The 22420-nt window shown below is 39.2% G+C and overlaps 1 long non-coding RNA gene across 1 annotated transcript; it reads right to left on the bottom strand.

The window, feature by feature from the left end:
• Positions 1–2240: 2240 nt before the first annotated feature.
• Positions 2241–19345, bottom strand: LOC148128012 (uncharacterized). Its single transcript, XR_015741296.1, has 3 exons — positions 19262–19345; positions 18657–18775; positions 2241–5256 (listed from the first exon to the last, which is right to left on the bottom strand). It is a non-coding gene; the product is annotated as an uncharacterized LOC148128012 (long non-coding RNA).
• Between the last annotated feature and the right edge of the window lie 3075 nt (positions 19346–22420).

The raw sequence follows: 22420 nt of genomic DNA, 5'->3' as shown, positions 1-22420 counted from the left end.
TTGGTATATGTTTCAAGTGCCCTTTTCTTCCGAGATTTAATACTCAAACTCTTAATTGTTTCCATATGAGAAATTCTGGATGAAGTTTTCATAAAAATGCACCCCGTGATATTTTGCAGTAGTTAGGGCTTTGACCAAATTTTCAGGAGCTCTGGATATTGAGTCTTAGAATTAAAAAAAATGCATCTTGAAAAATTCATACTTATATGTAGTCACAGGCTACCAGATCATGGCTTCTGTCTCAAGTTGTAGTTGGATTCATTTCCATGGCACTCGGCAACCCATTGCTCAGAGTTACTGAATTCTCTTTCCTGAGTTTAAGGAAGGAAGCAGTTCATTAAGAGCTGCTATATAGACTGCGTGAAACTAGCTCAATAGCAGTAACTGTAAGAAGGATCTTGAAGTCTTAGTGGACAAGCAGCTAAGTGTGCAGAGCAGCCAAAAAAGCTAATGCAATCCTAAATTGCATTCACAGATGGATACAATCAAGATCAAGGGAGGTACTAATACCACTCTATAAAGCCTTAGTAAGACCACAGCTAGAGTACTGCATCCAGTTTTAGTCACCACAATATAAATAAGATGTTGAGACTCTAGAAAAAGTGCAGAGAAGAGCAACCGGGATGATTAGGGGACTGGAGACTAAATGAAGAACGGTTACAGGAACCGTTCGCTAGTCTGGTGAAGAGAAGGACCAGGGGAGACATGATAGCAGTCTTCCAATATTTGAGGGGCTGCCACAGAGAGGAGGAAGGGGTCAAGCTATTTTCTAAAGCGCCTGTAGGCCAGAAAAGGAATAATGGATGGAAACTGAACGAGGTGAGATTCAACCTGGAAATAAGGAGAAACTTTCTGACAGTGAGAACAACCAACCAATGGAACAGCTTTCCCTCGGAAGTTGTGGGAGCGCCATCACCTGAGACTTTCAAGAAGAGATTGGACTGCCATCTGTCAGAAATGGTGTAGGGTCTCCTGCTTGGGCAGGGGGTTGGACTAGATGACCTACAAGGTCCCTTCCAACTCTATCTGTTATCTATCTGTATATCTGCAGTATGGTGGTGGTGAGACAGATCAGTGAGGGTGTCCTTGGTTATTTTCTTGCAGATGTTTCATCATCCAAACTAGGTCACAACATCATCATTTCTGATCATACTACCTAGTTTGGGCAACAAAAAATCTGCAAGGAAACAACCAAGCTTAGAGAGCACCAGGGAACCCTCGTTTCAACCCCGAGCTACAAATATTCTCCTTTATCGAGATAACTCAATGGCAGGCAGACCACCTAATTTGTGTTAAAAAAAAAAAAGATTTCAGTTTCAATAAAAGCTTCACAAAGCACCTGATGTGACCTGCTCTGCCTGAAACCTTGAAAACCTGTTGCCTGTCTGTGTAGAATAGACAAACAAGGACAAGACAGAAACAGAATCTAACCTAATGAATACAAGGCAGCTGCTCTCTCCAGTCATCACTTTTTAAAGAGATGCAACTAGACAAGATGATGATGATGATGATGATGATGATGATGATGTCGTTCATGAAGTTGAATCAGACTCTGGAGATTCTACGGGCCAGGTGTCTCCACATCTTCCAACCTTGCACTTTTTCTTTGATTCTTCTATGCTCTGGCTGGTATCAGCTTTGATGGTAAGACAAGGCAATGCAGAATAAATAAACAGAAGGCTTAGAGAGAACACTTCCAAATCCCGTGACCAGGGAATAGGAATCAAATGGCACGTCAGGAGTGCAGTAAAGCAACCACACCAGGTCATTTTGGGGATGGGGGTGGTAGATTAATCCAGCTAGTAGGAATATAAAAGAGCTTGAAAAGACAAATCCCCCGAGAGTGGATTCCTATTAGGAAATGTGCTTTCCACAAGCTACATCTATTCTTAGGCTTCCCTCAAATGAATTCAAATATTTTAAACCTGCAGGACTTGATTTTTTGTAGAGCAACTTTTTTCTTCGCTGGCAATTTACAAGGAAGGATTAAAAAGCATGCCAGTCTTTTTACAGCTTTAACAAAGGGTTTAAAATAAGAGATTTCACTTGTCTCATGCAATTTGAAGAAGTGCGTTCATTTTCTTAATCTGACAATTGTGGCGAATATTTATTCATTTTTTTAAAAAAAATCTTTAAAACAAACAAACAGTGCCACAAAAAACTGTTTCGCTAAACTGGACAGTGTTTTTGAGGACCTACCAGCAAGGTAGAGCCACTAATTTAGGGATTTGTTTGGCACGGATAAATGATGTACAATCTTGATGAAAAATATCAAGTATTAAAAAAAAATGGAAGTAAGTGATAGCTATGATGCCTCTTAAAACTAATCTGCCCACTGAAGAGTCATTTGGCTACATAAGAATCAGAAAACTGTCAAAAACTGGCAGCGTACAGTGCCACGTCTTTGGCCAACATTGTACAATTATAACATCAGATCTGATCAGGTTATATTACCCACGTTGTGTAATTTGGTAGCAGGATCAGTAGAGATGGTCAAATGTCTATACTGAAATGTGAATGCTACATCTTTAACATGGCCCAAGATTAGGTTACTGTATATACTCCTATTTAAACCACTGGTACAAGAGAATCATGGCATCAGTCCCATTGATAAGGCAGGAACAATATTAATAGCAAGAGAAATACTCTCAAGTCCACAGACCATAGATAATAGATATCTAGATCTATTAGAATTAAAGCAATGGATATTTCCTTAGCATGAATACAAGCCAGTCATAGACCTGCAAGTCCTATAGGCAAGAATGGGGGCCCTGAATGGAAAGACTTAAAAGAGAGATCTCATCAGATGGGTTTTTGTCATTAGTAGTTCCCTCAAGTTTGACATTTTCCAGAAGCTCTGCAGAGCAGGACAGAAATGTATGAATGACACGGGCTGAAATGAGATCACTGGGAAGTGAAATCAGACTCAGTTGCATTAGTAATTCATGCCTTGCAAATCCTTCCAAGTTATTCCAGCACTGGTAGTTTATCCCTTTGTGATGCTACCCAACTTCACTGTGCATCTGCATGAATTTGAATGTGAATCTATTGTTGTTTTTTCCTGCTTCTAGCCAGGATCTTTTCTTTGAAAGATTTGGGACTTTGGGTTTGGTGTGTATTTGATTGTTTGATTCAATTGTCATGTCTGTTTGCTTATAGAGTTATTGTGAGCAAGAGACAACATTAGATAAATAGTACAGAAAAAGGAGTGGATAAATTCCCCAAGTAGTTCTGGCAAGAACCTTAATTTTGAGTATTATTATTCTAGTCCATGCATGGCTTTAAGTAGACACAAGATAAATAATTCCAAACTGGTCTACACTGGAAGCTGCTGCCATGTATATAAATTCACGGTTTCATTTATCACAGTTGTTTTTGCACAGGATGATACTTTCTGACTAGAACAAACAGTATGTCATCATTGTAACATTGATTCTGGAACTTGAATGCCATTTTAAAATATAGATAATATGGACCTTTGGATCGGAGTGATCCCACTGGATCACAAACTATTGGGGAGGGGAAATGTTTTCTTGTTACTACTAGAAAATATTTCCCCTCCCCAATAGTTTGTCATGATAGGCCAGGAGTCTCCAACCTTGGCAATTTTAAGCCTAGAGAACTTCAACTCCCAGAATTCCCCGGGGAACAAAGCTGGCTGGGGAATTCTGGGAGTTGAAGTCCACCAGATTTGCTGGCTGGGGAATTCTGGGAGTTGAAGTCTGCCAGGCTTAAAGTTGCCAAGGTTCGAAACCCCTGTGCTAGGCCACTGCAGACAACATTAGCTTTTTAGGACCACTTACACTCATCCAGTCCTTAAATACTTTTTAACATTCAGCCATCCTTTTTTGAGTTTCAATGGTACATTTTTTCTTCTACTCCCCCTCCCCCTCTAATTTATTTCTTGAGGTCACTTACAATCTTGGTTTCACTGAAAAATATCACAAGTAGAGAAAGAGGACTCGGAGGAGACGAGTTGCTGCTGTGTTAAATTATTCTGCTTTGGGACAATGTCTGAATTTTGAAAACTCATGAAATGTTCATCAAACAGTGATAAGGTTTCAAAAATGTTTCTTTAAAAATATGCCCTGCTAATGGCAGGACGCTAGAGAGCTGAACTGTAATTAAATGTTATCAGGAAGTTTAAAATAACGTAGTGCGCATTTCAACATACGATCTGTGATCATCTGGCTAGCAGAGGAAGCAAACATGACCCAGTAGCTAAAAAGGAGGGCACAGGCAGCTAAAAGTATGACATATTTCCTAAGCTTCTGTTGTGGCTTTAGGAATAATGCAAAAATGTTGGTTCTTATAATTCAGAGTGATAGGATGGGGGCTCTGCTCAAGCTATGAACTGAAGCATGATGGTGACATAGTGTCAATGTACAATAGCTTAAGATGGTCCATGCCAATGTGCCCATCTACAGTTTGCACTGCCAGTTTGAGTAAAGGAAAGCTCCTAATTCATGCCAGTTTCGTAGACTTATATTCGTCAATCAAATCACCCCAATGGGATATGTAAATGGATGCCACTTTCTTGCTTATCAATCTGCTTCCAAATCATATATAACTGAGTCTTTCTTGGATCACTATCACCACTAGTAGTGAAGAGTTTTGTACATCCCAATGACTTTATGAGCAGGGAATGAATAGACCCATAAGAGTCATTTATGAGAAGCGATGGCACAGTGGTTCAAATGCAATATTGCTGGCTACCGGCTGCCTGCAATTTGGCAGTTCGAATCCCACCAGGCTCAAGATTGACTCAGCCTTCCATCCTTCCGAGGCAGATCCAAATTGTTGGGGGTGATATGCTGACTCTGTAAACTGCTTAGAGAGGACTGTAAAGCACTATAAAGTATATAAGTGTAAGTACTATTGCTATGATAGGCAAATCATATAAAAGGATTAAGACAAAATACAATCAACTGGAGAAGAAAAATACAACATACTCCAATGGTCTGCCATGAAAGCCAAATCAACATTAACAACCACAATAAGATCAACCTGTTACTGGAAGATGAGACACTCAGTTCAAAAATATCCAAAAAGTTCCTGGGGAAGAGAAAAACAAAGTTTGAGAATTTATGTACTGGAGACAAATTCCTTATGTGCTCAGTAACACTTGGCCAATAAATCTGTTCTATTCTGTTCTGTTCTGTTCCATTCCGTTCCGTTTCACTCCACTCCACTCTTCCATTCCACTCCAGCAATGAGACTGGATTATGATGTGGCTGAATTTAGGAGTTCCAGCTGCTATCCAGCTGATATGATCAGAGGCAAAAGGAAAGTTCAGTGATGCTAATACATCTATACAACTATATCAGGACTCTAATAAATACAATACTACCAATAACAGAGTTGCAAGTATCAATAAAATATCTGCCAAATTGTTTGAAACCTTGAAAAAATAAGTGAAGTGCTGCTTACAGTTTGTAAACAGGTACAAAAAATAGCAGTTTCCAAAGACTTGAAAGAAAAAAAAATCAAAGACCAGTTTGTACTGTAGTATCAAGAAAAGGCAGTACTAACGGATGCACAGGCTAATGAAGGATTATACTTACTGTTCAGTAGTTTGAGCATTCTTACACTTCTCATGCTAGTGAGGTAATGCTCAAGTTTTTATAATCCAGACTTTCATGATATATGGAACAAGTATTGCCACAAATACAAGCTGGATTTAGAAGAGGCAAATATTTCTGAAATCATATTGTTAATAACTAATGGGATATAAAAAGGCAAAGGATTCCAAAAAGTCATTTTTTTTGCTTTATTGATTCTACAAAGGCTTTTGACTTCGAAACTATAATACATTATGAATAACCCTTAACTACAACACATTGTGAATAGCCTTAAAAATGGGTATATTGGATTGTCTCATGTGCCTTTTGAAAAATTTATGTCATGATCAAGAAAAAATTGCCTGAATATGGAGAGCTTTCATGGTTCAAATTTGAAGAAAAAATATTCCAAGACTGGAAATATAACTTTATTTATTTGTATGCAGAATACATCATGAATGATATTGGACTAAAGAAATATAGGAATCCTAAAGGTGCTTTTTCGAAAGGCAATTAGACTTTTTTTTTGCTTTGAAGACATTTTGCTTCTCATCCAAGAAACTTCTTTAGTTCTGACTGAATGGTGGAGAATTGAAGGATTTATATTCCTTTCAGTCATCTGGTCATTAGCACCCTTTCTGTTGAGGCCATGTGGAGATTTATTTGTGTCCTCAGGGTCACCTGAATTGCACTAGAAATGAAGAAGCATCTTGGATAAGAAGCGAAACATTTTCAAGGAAAAACACAGAAAGTCAAGTTGCCTTTTGAAAAAGCATCCTTGGAACAACCATGCTCTGGATGACTGAGAATCTCCAAAATATTGGAATGGAAATTTCTGGGAGAAAAAGTCACTCATCTCAGATATGGTGGTGGTAATATTTTGAAGGCTTAAGGGATCTTTTGCTATGGAGAAAGAAGAGAGTGCCAGAGCTAATTGGCTGCTCAATATTTTCTTTAAAAGGTATATTACCAAACAATACCAATCCAATGTACAGAGATGGAGAAGAAGTGAACAGATGTGATCCTTAAAAATTGTGGTAATTCTTTCAATAAAGACATCTGTTATCTGAGAGAAAGCCAGTGACAGCAAACCTAGACAAAATACTGAGTGTAGAGATGTCGCAGTGCAAATAAAAGTGATGGTTTTCAGGTGTTAGCATATGGCATATGAAAGTTGGACTATCAGGAAGGGTAAACAAAGAAAAATGGAGGAGCCTTGAACTGTAGGGCTGGAGGAAATTGTAAATAACATCTACTGCAAGAACAACAAATTAATCAATAGTAGACAAAGAAAGCCAGGCTGCTTTCTTACTGGAAGCACTAATAATGAAGCTAAAGCTTAACTATTTTGGACATGCAATGCAAAAGCAAGAATCATTGGATAAGACCCTCATGTTTAGAGAAATCCAAGGGGATAAAAGAAGTGCTGACCAAAGACAGTGTAGTCAGATACCTTTACTGAAGATACAAACAGATGCTTATAAAATTATGAAGAAGGACTTAGAAGCAAAATGATGGTTTTATTAAAAGAAGCATAAAATGATACTACTTTGGCACATGGATGACTTGATAGAACCCAATTTGATCTGCCAACTAGATAAACTATAGCATTAGACAATCTATCCTAACATTATGAGCTATGGTGGTGCAGTGGTTAGAGTGCAGTACTGCAGGCTACCTCTGCTTCCTGCAATTTGGCAGTTTGAATCTCACCAGGCTCAAGGTTGACTTAGCCTTCCATCCTTCCGAGGTGGGTAAAATGAAGACCCAGATTGTTGGGGGCAATAGGCTGACTCTGTAAACCACTTAGAGAGGGCTGTAAAGCACTGCAAAGCGGTATATAAGTCTAAATGCTATTGCAATTATCTGAGTAAATGACAGAATAACTGGGGAAAATGTGTATCAAGTTCTGATGGGCCATTGATGAGTGTTCTGATTTTCACAGGAAATTTGAGAACTGTTGATAGGGAACAAAACTACTTTGAATCACTTCCAGAAAGCACTTTATATATGAACAAGACACAAAGTTAGGATATGATGTGTTGCTAGGTGATGTGTATGTCTACGGATATTCTCAGTCATCCAGGCCATGGTTGTTCCAGAGGTACTTTTTCAAAAGGCAACTGGACTTTCTTTGTTTTTCCTTGAAGGCATTTTGCTTCTCATCCAAGAAGCTTCTTCAGTTCTTTAGTTCTGTAACCGAAGAAACTTCTTGGATAAGAAGCGAAACATCATAAGGAGAAAAACAAAGACAGTCCAGTTGTCTTTGGGATAAGTAGTCTGTATTGCTTTGAAATTTCTTCTCTACCTCCTTCAGCATTTGCAAAGCCAGAAGAAACTTCTTGGCAGACACTGCAATTGTGCAGAAGTCTGCTGTAATTGTAGCAAGTGTCAAAGAAGGTAAGTAAAGCCAGCAAGATTAAGACAAATGGTTGCTCTACTTTTAGAAGGAGACTATGTTTCTTGTGGAAGCAGCTTCAGAAGGCTTCTTTGAATCTTCACTACAAGAAGGCACTTTAAAGATCTGCGGAACCCCATTAAGGAAGAAGACCTTTCTTTTGCCTAGAATGCTAGAAATCAAAAGTAGACTGTTCACAGCATCCGTAAGAATTACAAACTTGCACAGCATTGAACACATATAGTGGAATTGGCAAATTTCTAATCCTTAATTTCATGCTGTGAACTGGACCTTCAAAATGGGGGGTATACAGAGGCAACTATTTTCCAATATAGAATGCATTATTGAAACATAATCAAAATATTCTGCTCATAGAATCTGGCAGTTTTTATTGTAGACTTGGTATCTTGGAGACTCCTAGGACAATGAATGTTGCACCTCAGACACAACCATCATTTCTAATCACCTCCCCCATGGGTCACGTTGATTTGCACTTTATCCATGTCAAAAGTGCTTCCTATCAATATTAATTGGAGCAATTCCTCTCCTGTGCTTGGCCTCTTTAGCATGGAGACAGTGTTTTATGGTGCATTCCATGCATGCTGATGAAGGGGACCGATGCATACTTTATACCTGCTTGTTTTCTTTCTCCCCTTGGCTCTGCAAGGAGCCTGTCGCATCTACTGACATGCTCAAACATTCAGGAGACTGCAGCTGTTAAAAATTGTACATGGCATATTCAGGTGTGGTGGTGGGATGCTAGAAGAGCACCGTGAAGTTGAGTACCATGATGCAGTGACATTTAAGAAAGGAGAAAACTCAGATGAGACATTCACAGCTTCTGGTCTGGGAAGACTGCTTACAAAGCTACAAAGGCAGTGTGATTGCAACCACATTTCCATCCTCAGTGGATCCTCCTTGTTTTAATGAAGGTCTTTGCTTGGTGTTTGCTTTGCCTCCTTTGCTTTTTCTAATTGCTATTGGATAACAACTCTGGTGTTCTCCATTTCCTTCACGAGTCTTCCCCCCTCCCCCCCCACTTTCTCGCCTTCCTTCCTTCCTTCCTTGACTATGGTAAGTGTAAGTATATTCGCACATGCATGCATGCAAATATCCACGGCCTCACACACTACTTGTTTGGGTTTGAGTTAAACTGGCAAGGGGAGTTTTATTTTTTTTTAACTGAAAATCTGAATTTAATTCCCATCTCAAATACTTTATCTCAAATGATCTGGCTTCATTCTGTGCTTTCTAGCAAATAGTAATAAACAATAATCAGGAAGCCCTGAGCTGAAGAGAACACAAACTATCCGGACAAATGATGACTTCAGACAAGCTACTTACTGTCCAGATTGCTGATAAGCATCTGGATGACATCGTATGAGTAGGACTTGTTTTCTATTCTGGCACTTTTGAGGTCTTGAAAACAACACAGTTCCATAGCAGTCAAACTCAAATACTGTGTTAGTGGGGGGAAAAAAATTCTGATTCTTCCCTGCATCAGGACAATTCTGTAAATTTATCCTCTCTCTTTTTTTATGCCACAGTTTAGTTTACTTTACTTTACTTTATTGTCATTGCGCTTTGTACAATGAAATTAAATACTATCTTCAGTGTACATTATGACTATGGAAATAAACACAAACACACATCCTTCACATTCTATACATTGAATCGAAAACCCCTGATATTGCATGAATATTGCACTATATAGTAGAATTCAATAGAGTTACTGCCCTGGAATAGAATCAGTTGTGAATAAGTTCTGTTTATTATCGACTGATTGATATGCATAAATACACATACATAAAGATTTGGCCCATGTGGCCCTGTGTTCCCTCACATTCACTCCTAAAAACCTGTCCCAAATGGACCTGGAAATGATGGGCTATATCCTGAACTAACATAATAACAGCTCTCCAGGGCTTTGCTCCTTTGGAATGAGGTCACTGAAGGCTTGTGGCATTTTTTTCAAAGCCATGCTTTATTTTTACATACATATGAGTTAAACAGAAATTGAGATTCATGTGATTAAAACTGTGGAAGACATTGCCTCCCAGTTAGATTTTTTTTTAAAAAAATAATGAGTACCAGTAACCTAGCATTCTTCTGAGCATTAATCAACTTTTTTGTGTGATTCTTCCAAGCTCTCACCAAAAAGGCAGACTTGGCCAATGGTGCGCCTGTGGATACATAGACATATCCTGTTCTGACCCAAGCCTTGTTCAAATTAAACAGACACAAATTGTGTATAAAAGCAAACCTTTTTTAATGCGGTGCTGGGAATTCAGTGCATTCCCAGGTTCTGACCAGTTCTGGAGAACTGATAGCAGAAATTTTGAGTAGTTCGGAGAACTGGCAAATACCACCTCTGACTGGAGATGTTACAGTATCCTTCCCCTGCCATGGCCACCAAGCCACACCCACAGAACTGAGAGTAAAAAAAATTGAATCCCACCACTGATGAACGTCACCCCTGAAGATACCCTGGATCGAGCCAAATGAAGACGGCTTTGCCAACAAGTGGCCCCTGCCATAGCACAGGAATAACCCTAGGAACAAGAAGATGCCTCTATTCAGGGAAGTCTTTAGAGCCAGATGAGCTCCCAACGCATATTTTTAACCGAACTCTGATAATTATAAAATGCATCCCTTGTTGAAATTTTTTTCTTGATGTTTACCCCAAATGAAGGTTAGGACTCAGATGCAGATGACACAGAATCACTAAGATATGCTCAAATTATGACGGAGAGCCATTTTGGGGTTTGAATCCATAAAACCTTCCTGGGTCAGCCCTGCCCCCCCCACCCCACAACAAATTAGCTTATTTCAATGCCATCAGAAAACAGTAGTGTGCAAAGGCTAATGGCCGATGGCCATCTAGTTGTCTCACACACAGGCTGATTTACAACCATGGACGTGCTTGATTGGGAAAGTGCGGGCTATCAACATGATAAAAGACATGCCCCGGTCCCTGTTGTCTCCCTTGAATCGGAGCTCCAGATAATCAGTTTAAGTGACTCCTTCTAATAAAGGCAAGAGAGCTGCATCCACTGATTCTCTAATCAAGCCGAATGCCGGCTTAGCTGACACTTGGATGAGGCGGAAGAGACGGTGGTAGTACTGGAAGCATGCTGTCCTTGCCCATGGAGACAAGAGGTTTGGGGCGAGATGGGGGGAAGGCAAAACACAGTCCCCACAGGCTGGGTTATAAATGCCGACTGGAGTTATTATTACTGTCCTGATTACTACTCGTAGCAGCAGCAGGAGCAGGGCAGTCTACGGGGAATTAGCAGTGACTTTGCCAGCTTGACTGCGAGATCGGAATGCAACAATACTGAGTTTTGATGGTTGTTACTAAGCCACCTCTACGCTAGCAGAAGTGCCTAATGGGGAAATGGCAGGAAAAGAGGACTGTCAAGAAGTCAGATAATTTGTTTAACCTTGCATCCAAACTGCCCTCCGCAGATGAATTAGGAGGCAACGAGGAAAGGAAAACAACCTTCGGTTTAAAAACCAGTACAGTAGAATAATAGTGTCATGGGCATCACGCAAGGCGTTCCTTTTCCCGACGGATCCGCTGAAGAACAGATGCTTCGTTCTTCTTATGGAGAGTCAGGATTGATCAGGCGACAGGAGGCGACGGGTGGTCCTCGACTTATGACTGCAATTCAGCCCAAAATTTCCTGTTGCTAAGTTGAGACATTTCTTTTGTGGGTTTGGCTGCATTCTGTAACTTTTCTTGCCATGGTTGTGAAGTAAAATCATTGCAATTGCTAAGTTAGGAACACGGTTCTTAAGTGAATTTGACTTCATAAAAGGGGGATCCCAGGACACCGCAATCATCATAAATATGAACCAAGTGCCAAGCTTCCAAATTTTGATCATGGGACCACAGAGACGCTGCGATGGTCGTAAGTGTGAAAAATGGTCATAAGTTGCTTTTTTAGTGCCGTTGTAATTTTGAATGGCCACTAAATGAACTGTTGTAAGTCGAGGACTGCCTGTGTATCGGAGAGTTCCAGTTTTCCAATGGTGATGAGCGTGAAAAATGATCGTAAATCACTTTTTTCGATGCCACTGTAACTTTGAATGGTCACTAAACAAATTGTTGTAAGCCAGGGACTGCCTGTATATAGGAGAGTTCCAGTTTTACTATTCTCAAGAGAGGAAATCTTTAGGTGTAGGGACCCTCAGACATGACATTGGAGCTGGACATCAACAGGTGCAGAAGAAGGATGCATTAAGCCTGGAAGGGTAGGAAGTATTAGCAAGAGACTCTGACTGGCTTCCTCCAGATTCCCTGGGATACATTATATAAGAAAGATAGAAGGGAACACATGGGGAGGCTTGAAAGATTCTGTTACTGTGGCTTACCTCAATAAAGCATGATTCTAGTCCTCATGGAGAATCAGTGTCCTAGACATGTTACCTTATGGATATCACCGCTTTTATTCGGTCTGTTTAGAATATGGCTATTCCCATCAAAGGTTTTGTTGTTGATGATTTAGAGATACACCCACCCACCCACACATGGGTAGAATAGCAATAGCACTTAGACTTATATCTTCACAGTGCTTTACAGCCCCTCTCTAAGTGGCTTACAGAGTCAGCATATTGCCCCCACCAATCTGGGTCCTCATTTTACCAACCTCGGAAGGATGGACGTCTGAGTCAACCTTGAGCCTGGTGAGATTTGAACTGCCAAATTGCAGTCAGCCGGCAGTCAGCAGAAGTATCCTGCATTACTGTACTCTAACCACTGCACTACCGTGGCTCATAATAGTAAAACTCAAGGATAATATTTAACCAGAGTCTATGTTATTACAATGACTAGATAGAGTCGTTACTTGTATGCTGTCACACTCCATTTGTGGCACAACTTTAGTAATCTTACCAATGTGGAAGGAAGGAAGGAAGGAAGGAAGGAAGGAAGACAGAGAGAAAGAAAGAAAGAAAGAAAGAAAGAAAGAAAGAAAGAAAGAAAGAAAGAAAGAAAGAAAGAAAGAAAGAAAGAAAGAAAGAAAGAAAGAAAGAAAGAAAGAAAGAAAGAAAGAAAGAAAGAAAGATTGTAACTGCAAATGTACATGTTTAGGTTATATCTGTGTTTCTCAACTTTGGCAATTTTATGATGTCTGGACTTCAACTCCTCGAATTCTCCCATGGGGAATGCTGGGAGTTGAAGTCCAAACTGAGAAAGCTGAGATGCACTGAACTATACATCTTAGAAAACAGCGAAGGAACAGTGAGGAGCTGAAATTTGGAATGGTTGATTATTATATCTGCTCTCTCAGTAAAAGCCATTAGATTAGAATAGGCATTTTTTTCCCCTGAACAAACATAGCACGCAATAAGAGAAAGTTTATTTTGGAACATTATATTGTCAGTGTGAAAAAAATACAACTCTTTTCTTAGTGTAATTTTTCATCTGTTGCTTTTGTGGAATTGCAAACATGGACGGCTGTGAGCGGGTTACAATGGAACCATGTATTTCAGTCAAACAATCTTTTTTAAAAAAAGGAAACAAGAGAAAAAGTACAATCTATTATAGATCCTTGGTACTTCATTGACATGACAGGGAAGCGGCCCGATTTGATCAGGCCATGTAGCATAAGTCGGTTAAAGTTGTTATCGTCAGCTTCTCTGTTATAATTAATTTTTCACTTTCACTGTCAACAAGAGCAGAGTGACAGTCCCTATGATGCTTTCAAAATAATTAGCGCCATCACACAAATGATGATAGAAATAACAGGAACAACGTTTTTTTTTTTAAAAAAAGCAAAGATATTATGCAACTGATAAAGTATAAATAGTCAGCCAAAATCAGAACTCTTCGAAAAGATCTTTACATTAATTGGAAAAGACAGCGATTCTGGGTTTGATCATGGAGAATGGGAAGCTGCAGAAGGCCAGGCCAAATGTGTTGCTCCTCAGGTATGAGGAGATGGCATTACCTCTAGGAAAGATGACAGGTAGTGCTCTACTTATGACTACAACGGGAGCCTAAAATTTCTGTTGCTAAGTGAGACAGTTGTTAAGTGAGCTTTGCCCCATTTTATGACCTTTCTTGCCACAGTTGTTAAGTGAATCACTGCAGTTGTTAAGTTGGTAACTTGGTTGTTAAATGAATCTGGCTTCCTCATTGACTGTGCCTGTCAGAAGGCCACAAAAGTTGATCACATGATTCAGGGATACTACAACTGTCATAAATATGAGTCAGTTGCAAAGCATTTGAATTTTGATCATGTGGTCATGGGGATCCCAAAGGTGCTTTTTTCAAGAGGCAACTGGGCTTTCTGGTTTATCTTTGAAGACGTTTCACTTCTCATCCAAGAAGATTCTTCAGCTCATGGTTGTCAGAAAGTCTAGCTGCCTCTTGAAAAAGCACCTTTAAAAATATAATAAAAATCTATTTTTTTTAAAAAAAGCACCTTTGGAACAACCATGACCTGGATGACTGAGAATCTCCATAGACATATAAAGAGAATGTAGTCAGTCTGGTAAGATTCTTGCAAACAGGCAGGCGGCAATAAAGAAGCAACCCTGATCACCTTACAATGTCATCCTCTTTCTTTGTGCCTGACACCTGAATGTTCAGTCTTCAATTACAAGCAAACGCTTGTCTTTAGAGGAACTTCCTACTTCCCGTATGTTGCTATTTTTTATTTCCTTTAAAATATGTTATTTCCCCCTTAAAAATAAAAAGTAAAATCTTTCAGTTAAGGTTACCAGAATTCAGGCCAACAACTTGCATCAGAATACATGCTAAAAGGTCAATGATAGTGATTGTTTTAAAAAGCCACATTAAAATATCTCATTTTTAAGGTTCTTCTCAAGATTTACCATTCCTTAGATATTCTTTAAAACAGCATCTAGATCGACTCATTCCTTACATCCCAGAAGAAAGAAAATGCATATTTTTTTTTACAAAGGCTTCATTTTTGTTATGATTTTTATTCTCATTTTGTTTACTATTGTCCTCAAAACTGATGGAGACATGCACCAGGGAGATTCTGAAAGCTCTAGGTCAGATTAAGGAAAGATGTACAATACACAACTGTCCAGTATCTTCCACTCTGCCTCAGGAAGATGACTGAATGCCTTATAAAAAGGGAGACGTAACGCAGGATTGCCACCCACAGAGAATATCTATGCCATCAGTGGTTCCATCCAGAAAAGGGTTAGTGGGGGTGGATTTTGGAAATGTACAGTGGTGCAATGTTTGCTTTTTGCAAAATAGTCTGTGATTGAGGCATTCCTGGCTGTGATGATGATAAACCCAAAACTGGAAAAGGAGTTATTTCTTCCCAGAGGAACCAAAGTCAACATTTTTATAGTCTTGTCAATGAAGCAGGAAGATGATATTTATTACAAAATGTCCTGGCTATAATATAGGAAAGTAAGCAATTACAGATCACTGACATCATTCATTCATTCATTCATTCATTCATTCAATCAATCAATCAAGCAGCCAAAAAAGCTAATGCAATCCTAAATTGCATTAATAGAGGGATACAATCGAGATCAAGTGAGGTACTAATACCACTCTATAAAGCCTTAGACCACACCTAGAGTACTGCATCCAATTTTGGTCACCACATTATAAAAAAGATGTTGAGACTCTAGAAAAAGTGCAGAGAAGAGCAACCAGAATGATTAGGGGACTGGAGACATATGAAGAACGGTTATAGGAATTCAGCTTTGCTACTCTAGTGAAGAGAAGGACCAGGGGAGACATGATAGCCGTCTTCCAATATTTAGGGTCTGCCACAGGGAGGAAGGGGTCAAGCTATTTTCTAAAGCACCCAAAGGCCAGACAAGGAATAATGGATGGAAACTGAACAAGGAGAGATTTAACCTGGAAATAAGAAGAAACTTTCTGACAGTGAGAGCAATCAATCAATGGAACAGCTTGCCCTCGGAAGTTGTGGGAGTGCCATCACTTGAGACCTTCAAGAAGAGATTGGACTGCCATTTGTCAGAAATAGTGTAGGGTCTCCCACTTGTGCGGGGGGTCACTAGATGACCTATAAGGTCCCTTCCAACTCTGAGTGTTATACACAATCAGATATTTAATACTGCATTGAAGATTTTAATTTATAAAATTATCTAAAGCACACATTAATGGCAAACTGTACGTGCAGTTTGAAAACTGGTCAAAGTTTAGTTCTCTGCTTTGTATAAGACATCCTTTTTCAACAGAAGTTCTGCATATGTAATAGGATGGAACCAGGGGTGGGATTCTACAGGTTTGCACCTATTCACTAGAACCAGTTGTTAACATTCTAAGCAGTTCAGAGAACTGGTTAGAAGAAATTACTGGCCTAATCCTGTAAGGAAGGCAGGAAGGAAACATTCTGGTGTTGCTTACAGAAACTGCCTCTCCATTAACCCTTATTACATTCTTGGCAGGACTAGACTTCCTGTCTCAGGAACGTCTCTGGAGTTTTTTTCTCTTCCTTTGCTTGTGTGGAGTGACCATTCAAAGTTACAATGGCACTGAAAAAAGTGACTTATGACCATTTTTCATGCTTACAACTGTTGCAGCATCCCCATAATAATGAGAGGCCAGGCGAGGAGATGCGTGCCTCGATGTGAATGATGTTGAGTTGACCACGCCCAGCCAGTCACATGACCACCAAGCCATGCCCACCAACTAAGCCACGCCCACAGAACCGGTTGTTAAAAAATTTGAGTCCCACCCCTGGATGGAACATGTTGAGTTTGATATGCCCACAGCTATTTAAATAAGTAGTCATAGAATTGGATTTCATATGGTAAGGTTTTAAGTGCTTTCTTTAAATGTAACAGCACATTATTAACTTAAAATATAAACAAATCAAAATGTTAAATGTCAGCTGAGTGTGGAATCTTTGCTTAATGCCTAAATCACTACAAAGTTTGGAAGATATGGTGCTTATCAATCAGAGAAAACCTTCACTTCACAATGCATAATAAATTATGAGGAAAGGTGAGTTTCATAAACAAAGGTGAAAGCAATTCTGTCAGTTAACAAGCATGTGTTTTGACTGGTGTACAGTACTAAAATCCCTTGTTTGGGTCTGAACTCCATCAATCCCGAGCCAGTATAATCTCCTGTTTGAATATTTTGTGCATTATTCACAGTTATTAGGCTTCCTAGAAGTAGCTGAAGTAGGAGGCTTAGGATACATTTAATGTAATTTATGTATGAAGGTTTATGGAATTAATACAGGGGCTGTGTACTCTTCTGACAATATAGAGTAAAACAAATTCTCGTAACACCAGTGTAATGATGTGTGCGTGTGTGTGTGAGAGAGAGAGAGAGAGAGCAAGAGCAAGAGAGAGAGAGAGAGAGAGCGAAAGAGAATTGATTAAATATAGAATGAAAACAGCACTAAAATTAAACAAGAAAGGTCACAAAACATTACAGTGAATTGAAGGTATTCTAGAATACAACCATCTTTTCTTGCATTACATAATAAGTAGGGAGAGAAAAATCTTTATAAATTCTAATGATAATAAATTAGGGGTCAGATTCCAATTTTAATCTGATTCTTTAAGCAATTGGCTAAAACGTTATACAGGGTAATTAAAAGAGAAAAAGAAAAGACAACCTTCTCCATAAAAGACAGTGTGTGCAGTTTTGTATAAGATGGCTAGGAACTATGGAGGGGATCTGAATTCCATTTGATGGGATATTCAGAAATGTCACCCCAATAAGGGTGGCATCTGGATATTCTGTGTCCTGAAATGTGTCTAACTGCTATGGATTTGTAAGTATCATTCCCTCAACAGACAATCCACTTCCCTGTACCTTTGTCCTTCCACATACCATATTCGTCTAGTTGGTTGTGAATCTTAAATTTGTTCTGAGTTTTACACACGAAGTGTTCAGAGACACTGAGACAATGTTAGAAATAAGCCCTGAGGGATCAGCCTTTCTGGTCATTTTGGCAATCCTTGAGATTCATTGGAAACACTCTTCACTGGCTCATGCTGAGATAATACTTGTGTTGGGCGAGAATACTTGATGCAATTCTCTTTCCTCTCCCTTTCCAAAATGTTCTTTGGCCTAATCACTTTCTTAAATTCCACAAACATAATCTCCATGCTGTGATCAATTATTTAACAGAAAAATGATGCATTGAGGTAGAACCAAATACCATTTAATATGCTTCTGGAATTCTAATTAAGAGCTATGACTGTACTGCTAATGAAAATTTTGGTCCCAAGTCTTATTTGAATGCAGAAAAAAAAAAAGCTCCATAGACTTCTTTTTAAGAGCAGGATATTTATTCTGTCATTTATTTTTAAATGGGATCCTGCTTTCACTTTGTAAAATTATGTTCCGTGTTTATGTGAATCTCCTTCACTCCCTTCTTTAAATGACTTCCTTTCCCTATTTGTTTGTCTACATGGGTGAGAGAGGGAGATTTATACCCTCTGTTGGGCTTTAAACTTGCTTCCTGTTCCTGTGGCAAGAAATGTTATCATGATTGGGTTGTCAGACTCCCATGGGGCCATGCAGGGGTAACTTTGTAGGTTGTCTTGAGTCCCAGGCACAGCAGTCGGAAAGATTCTACTGTAAAACCAATCAGGGATGCTATTTAGTATTCATGCTATCATCTAACTAAATTTTGTAATTGTACCTTCCTCTCCCCACCCCCACCCTAGATAAGATAAGTAAAGTGTATTTTGTTACAGTCAATATTTACCTTTCAGAGCTGAATCCAAGATAGAAGTTGCTATTCCAAATCCATTAAATCTATATGTGCTGCATTCTTTTGTTCCCCTAAATTCTTCTAGTCAGTTCAGAAATTCTCATCAATTAATTCTATGGAGAAATCTTATCAATAAAGCAAATCCAGCCAGTATATTAAAATGTGGTATGGAATGGATCTTAATTATAGCAGGAAGGAAGGAAGGAAGGAAGGAAAGGTTGAGAGGAAGGGAGAGAGGGAGGGAGGAAGGGAAGGGAGAGAGGGAGGAAAGAAAGAAAGAAGGAAGGTAATATAAAGGAAGATGAGCAGTCCAATAGCCTGAAATACATACACAAATTTTTTAAAAATTCATCAGCTTTCATTTTTAATTTCTTCCAGCAAGCAATGTTAAATACAACACTATTTAAAACTGCCATTACTTTCAACTGGAAGACATGCATAATTGGGCTGATACAGACCATATGCAAAGGTTCATCACGAAAAAAAAAACATTTTCCTAGCCAATTTAGATGAATCGCAGAGTTAGGACAATGGGAAAACCATACAAAATCTTTGAAGAGATACTAAGGTAAGTAGCTTAGAAGGCAAAGTCAGCACACCTTTCAGAAGAAGTTTCCAAAAGACATATAGATTTCCAACTCTCCCAATCCCATAAACATGAGACCATCTGTGTTCTGTGATCTGTAGCTAAAAGGACAAAACAAATCCAATAATTCTTTGCCATAATCCTGCAAATAACAAGAAAAATCCTTCCCATCCCAAATGAGAAGGATGATAAGGCATTTCCCCATTTTTGTTCAAAACGACTATTATTAAGCAAGGCACCTTACCTTTTAATCTGACAACTTTCATTTTTTTGGTAACCTAATTTTTATTCAAAATGGCTATATGATTACTATCATAATAGCCAGGCTCCTTTCCTTTTAGTCCGTTTCTCTGACACCCCACTTTTATCTATTTACTAAACCTTAACCTAATTCCAGAAGAGATCAAACATTCCAAAGTCCAGCTTCTCTTTTTCCTTTAGGGTTGGCCTTGCTAAAAGGGAGAACATGGTGTTAGATTATGGGCACCAGGAGACTGGCAACCTGTTGTGTAGTTAATGTGTCACCATATCAGAGACCTCAGGTGCTACTGGTGAATGAAGCAATGAGATGTTTTCTCCAAGTACAACCACACCTGGTCCAATAACTTCCCTTATATCTTTCTTGCTGTCTTGACTTATTTATGGCAGATGGCCAAAGAAAAGATGATTTCATTTCCTCCTCCCTTGTGAGAAAGTATCATCACAATGTAAATAAAAACATGGCGTTTCTATTGTCCAGCTAAACCAACCATCTCCAAAACTAGAACCCAAATCCCCCAAATTCTCAGCCACGATGGATATTGGCCACAACTGGATCCAAAATGTGAGAGGGGAAATAAATTCTCATGAATTTTATAAACTATGCTATGTATACAGGTAATTCTTTTATGATGGCACTGAGAAAAGTGACTTATGACCTTTATTCACACTTATAACCATTGCAGGTATCTACAAAATCAGATGCTTGACAATTCACTCATTTTTATGATGTTTGCAGTGTCCCAGGGTCATGTCATCAGCATTTGTGGGGCTCAGTTGTGGTCGTAAGTCAAGGACTACCTATAGTTTGACAGACTCAATGGTAAAATCACTGTAGATTTTTTTTTTAAGGAAACTAAATTCCACTTTTCTCTGACTGCTTGGGAAGATCTCATGTTGCCAATTTGCATTTTCTGGAATTAAAAATTGTTCTAAAGAGTTGGTTTAGCATTTCAATTTTACACTTCAAGTGATCAGATACGCCTTTCGTCCTTTGCGGGGTGATTCTAGGGGCAGTGCAGGAAGATTATAAAAGCATAACAAAATAATTTACAGACGGTAGTAAATGTAGGTTAAGCAGCATATAGAAATTTCTGAAATACAGCAAAGTTTAAAGATAAAGAAGTGAATGACTAAAAAAATATGGAAATACATTTACAAACATAGAAGATCTAAATATTGAGCAAACACTTAAATTGTTCCAGGGTTGTTGTTTTTTTGTTTTTTCATTTTTGCTTAGCAGAATGTGATACACTATGCTTTTCTGTTAATTCTGCAATATGTTTTAATTTTCCTCCAATTATTGCATTTTGACTTGTGGCCTTCTTTCACCACTTTTTTTCTGTGTTTATTTCCTTTTGACAAAAGTAACTCAAAATTTACATTCAAAACAAAACTTAGCTGAGATGAAAAAAAAAAGGCTTTTTAAAGAATTTTAAAAAGGCATTGCATTGAACCTCTCTGTTGCTAAACTGAAAGCTGGTCTCATAAAAAGGTGTTTCAAAACACTTAGATTTCTCAATTTCAGACTAACTGTACTGTCTGAGCAATATTTTATGCCTGCATTAAATCATAATAGGCTATAAAGAAAACTCAGATGCCAAGTCTCTATACTGCCGTCAAACTAATTTGTCTTAGATAACTGAGAGACTGATGTGGCTTTGAAATATTTTGAGGATGAAATATTTTTTTTTGAACACTTGCTTTCATTTATTATTTCCATAAGATGGTACTTGGGCCAAATATTTAGATATCTGGTTTTCTTTAAAATGAAGCTTAATTATGATGTGAAAAATATCTGGTGACTCAGTTAAGGACTGATGCTTAATTGAGAAGGCCAGCATTAATACTGTCCACCTAGTTTTTAATATTTAGTGAACATGTTTTTTTTTTAAAAAAAACACCCTGAAAATATTTTATGGTATATTGTATAAGGAAATTTGGAGTTTCAGCAAAGTCACCTTTCTTTTTTAAAAAAATAATTTTATTAAAGAGATTTTTTAACAAAAGAAAAACAAGAGAAGTGTTAGAAAAGAAATAAAACAGAAAAATAGTGAATAGATAATGTTAAGTTTGAGCAATGAGAGGCTGAACCAGAGCATGAGTGCAACAGTACTTTATTTTACAAATAAAGGGCTGACCGTGCTTGCCAAGCCTGGAACTGGCTCGCAGCAATCAGCAACCAGTTGGACCCCGCAGCCTGCTTTTATAGCTGGCTGCTGGGGAGAACCAACCAATGGGAATGGGGGAATATCGCCCACAAAGTGAGTGGACCTGAGTGAGAACTCCTTGAGTCCTCAGGACATAACACCCCTTCCCCCAGATGCGAACACACATAGTCCTTGAGGTAGACGGGGGTTGTGTTGGCGCCGGAGCGGCGCAACTCGGGAACATTGTCTGTCTGTTCGGTATCAGTCTGTGACGGTTGAGCCGGCATAGTGTCGCCAACACTCTCTCTGGACTGGGCATCCTCGGAAACCACCGGGTTGGTTTCTGGGGTCGAGCTCTCGTGGGTTGGATCAGGTTGGTCAACTCTCTGGGCGCTGTTGTCCGAGTTTGGGCTGACCGGAACGACCGCTGGCGCAGACTGGTCGCTGGGTGCGGTGTGGCTGGGCGGCGGATGAGACGGTTCCCCTTCGACTGGAGACTCTGGATTCTTGTTTGCGAGGTTGCTGAGGCGCCTTCTGAGTTGGTCTATGTGTCTCCTCCAGACGCGACCATCCTCCAGCCTGACTCTATACGATCTCGGCCCGGTGACGGCGATGACCTCGCCCGGAATCCAAAGTGGGTCCCCAGCGAAATTCCTTGCGAATATCGGCTCCTGTAACATAAAATGTCTAACCCCGAAGTGGAAGCGAGGGAGAGTCAGGGCAGTATTGTGGGTGCAGTCTATCTAATACAGTCCTCAGGCGCC

This window comes from Pseudonaja textilis, chromosome 1 (assembly GCF_049901715.1).
Source record: "Pseudonaja textilis isolate UNSWEBS1 chromosome 1, rPseTex1.2, whole genome shotgun sequence".
Classification (NCBI taxonomy): domain Eukaryota; kingdom Metazoa; phylum Chordata; class Lepidosauria; order Squamata; family Elapidae; genus Pseudonaja; species Pseudonaja textilis.
Note: the sequence above shows the minus strand (reverse complement) of the source record. Positions and strands in the feature narration are given on the sequence as shown.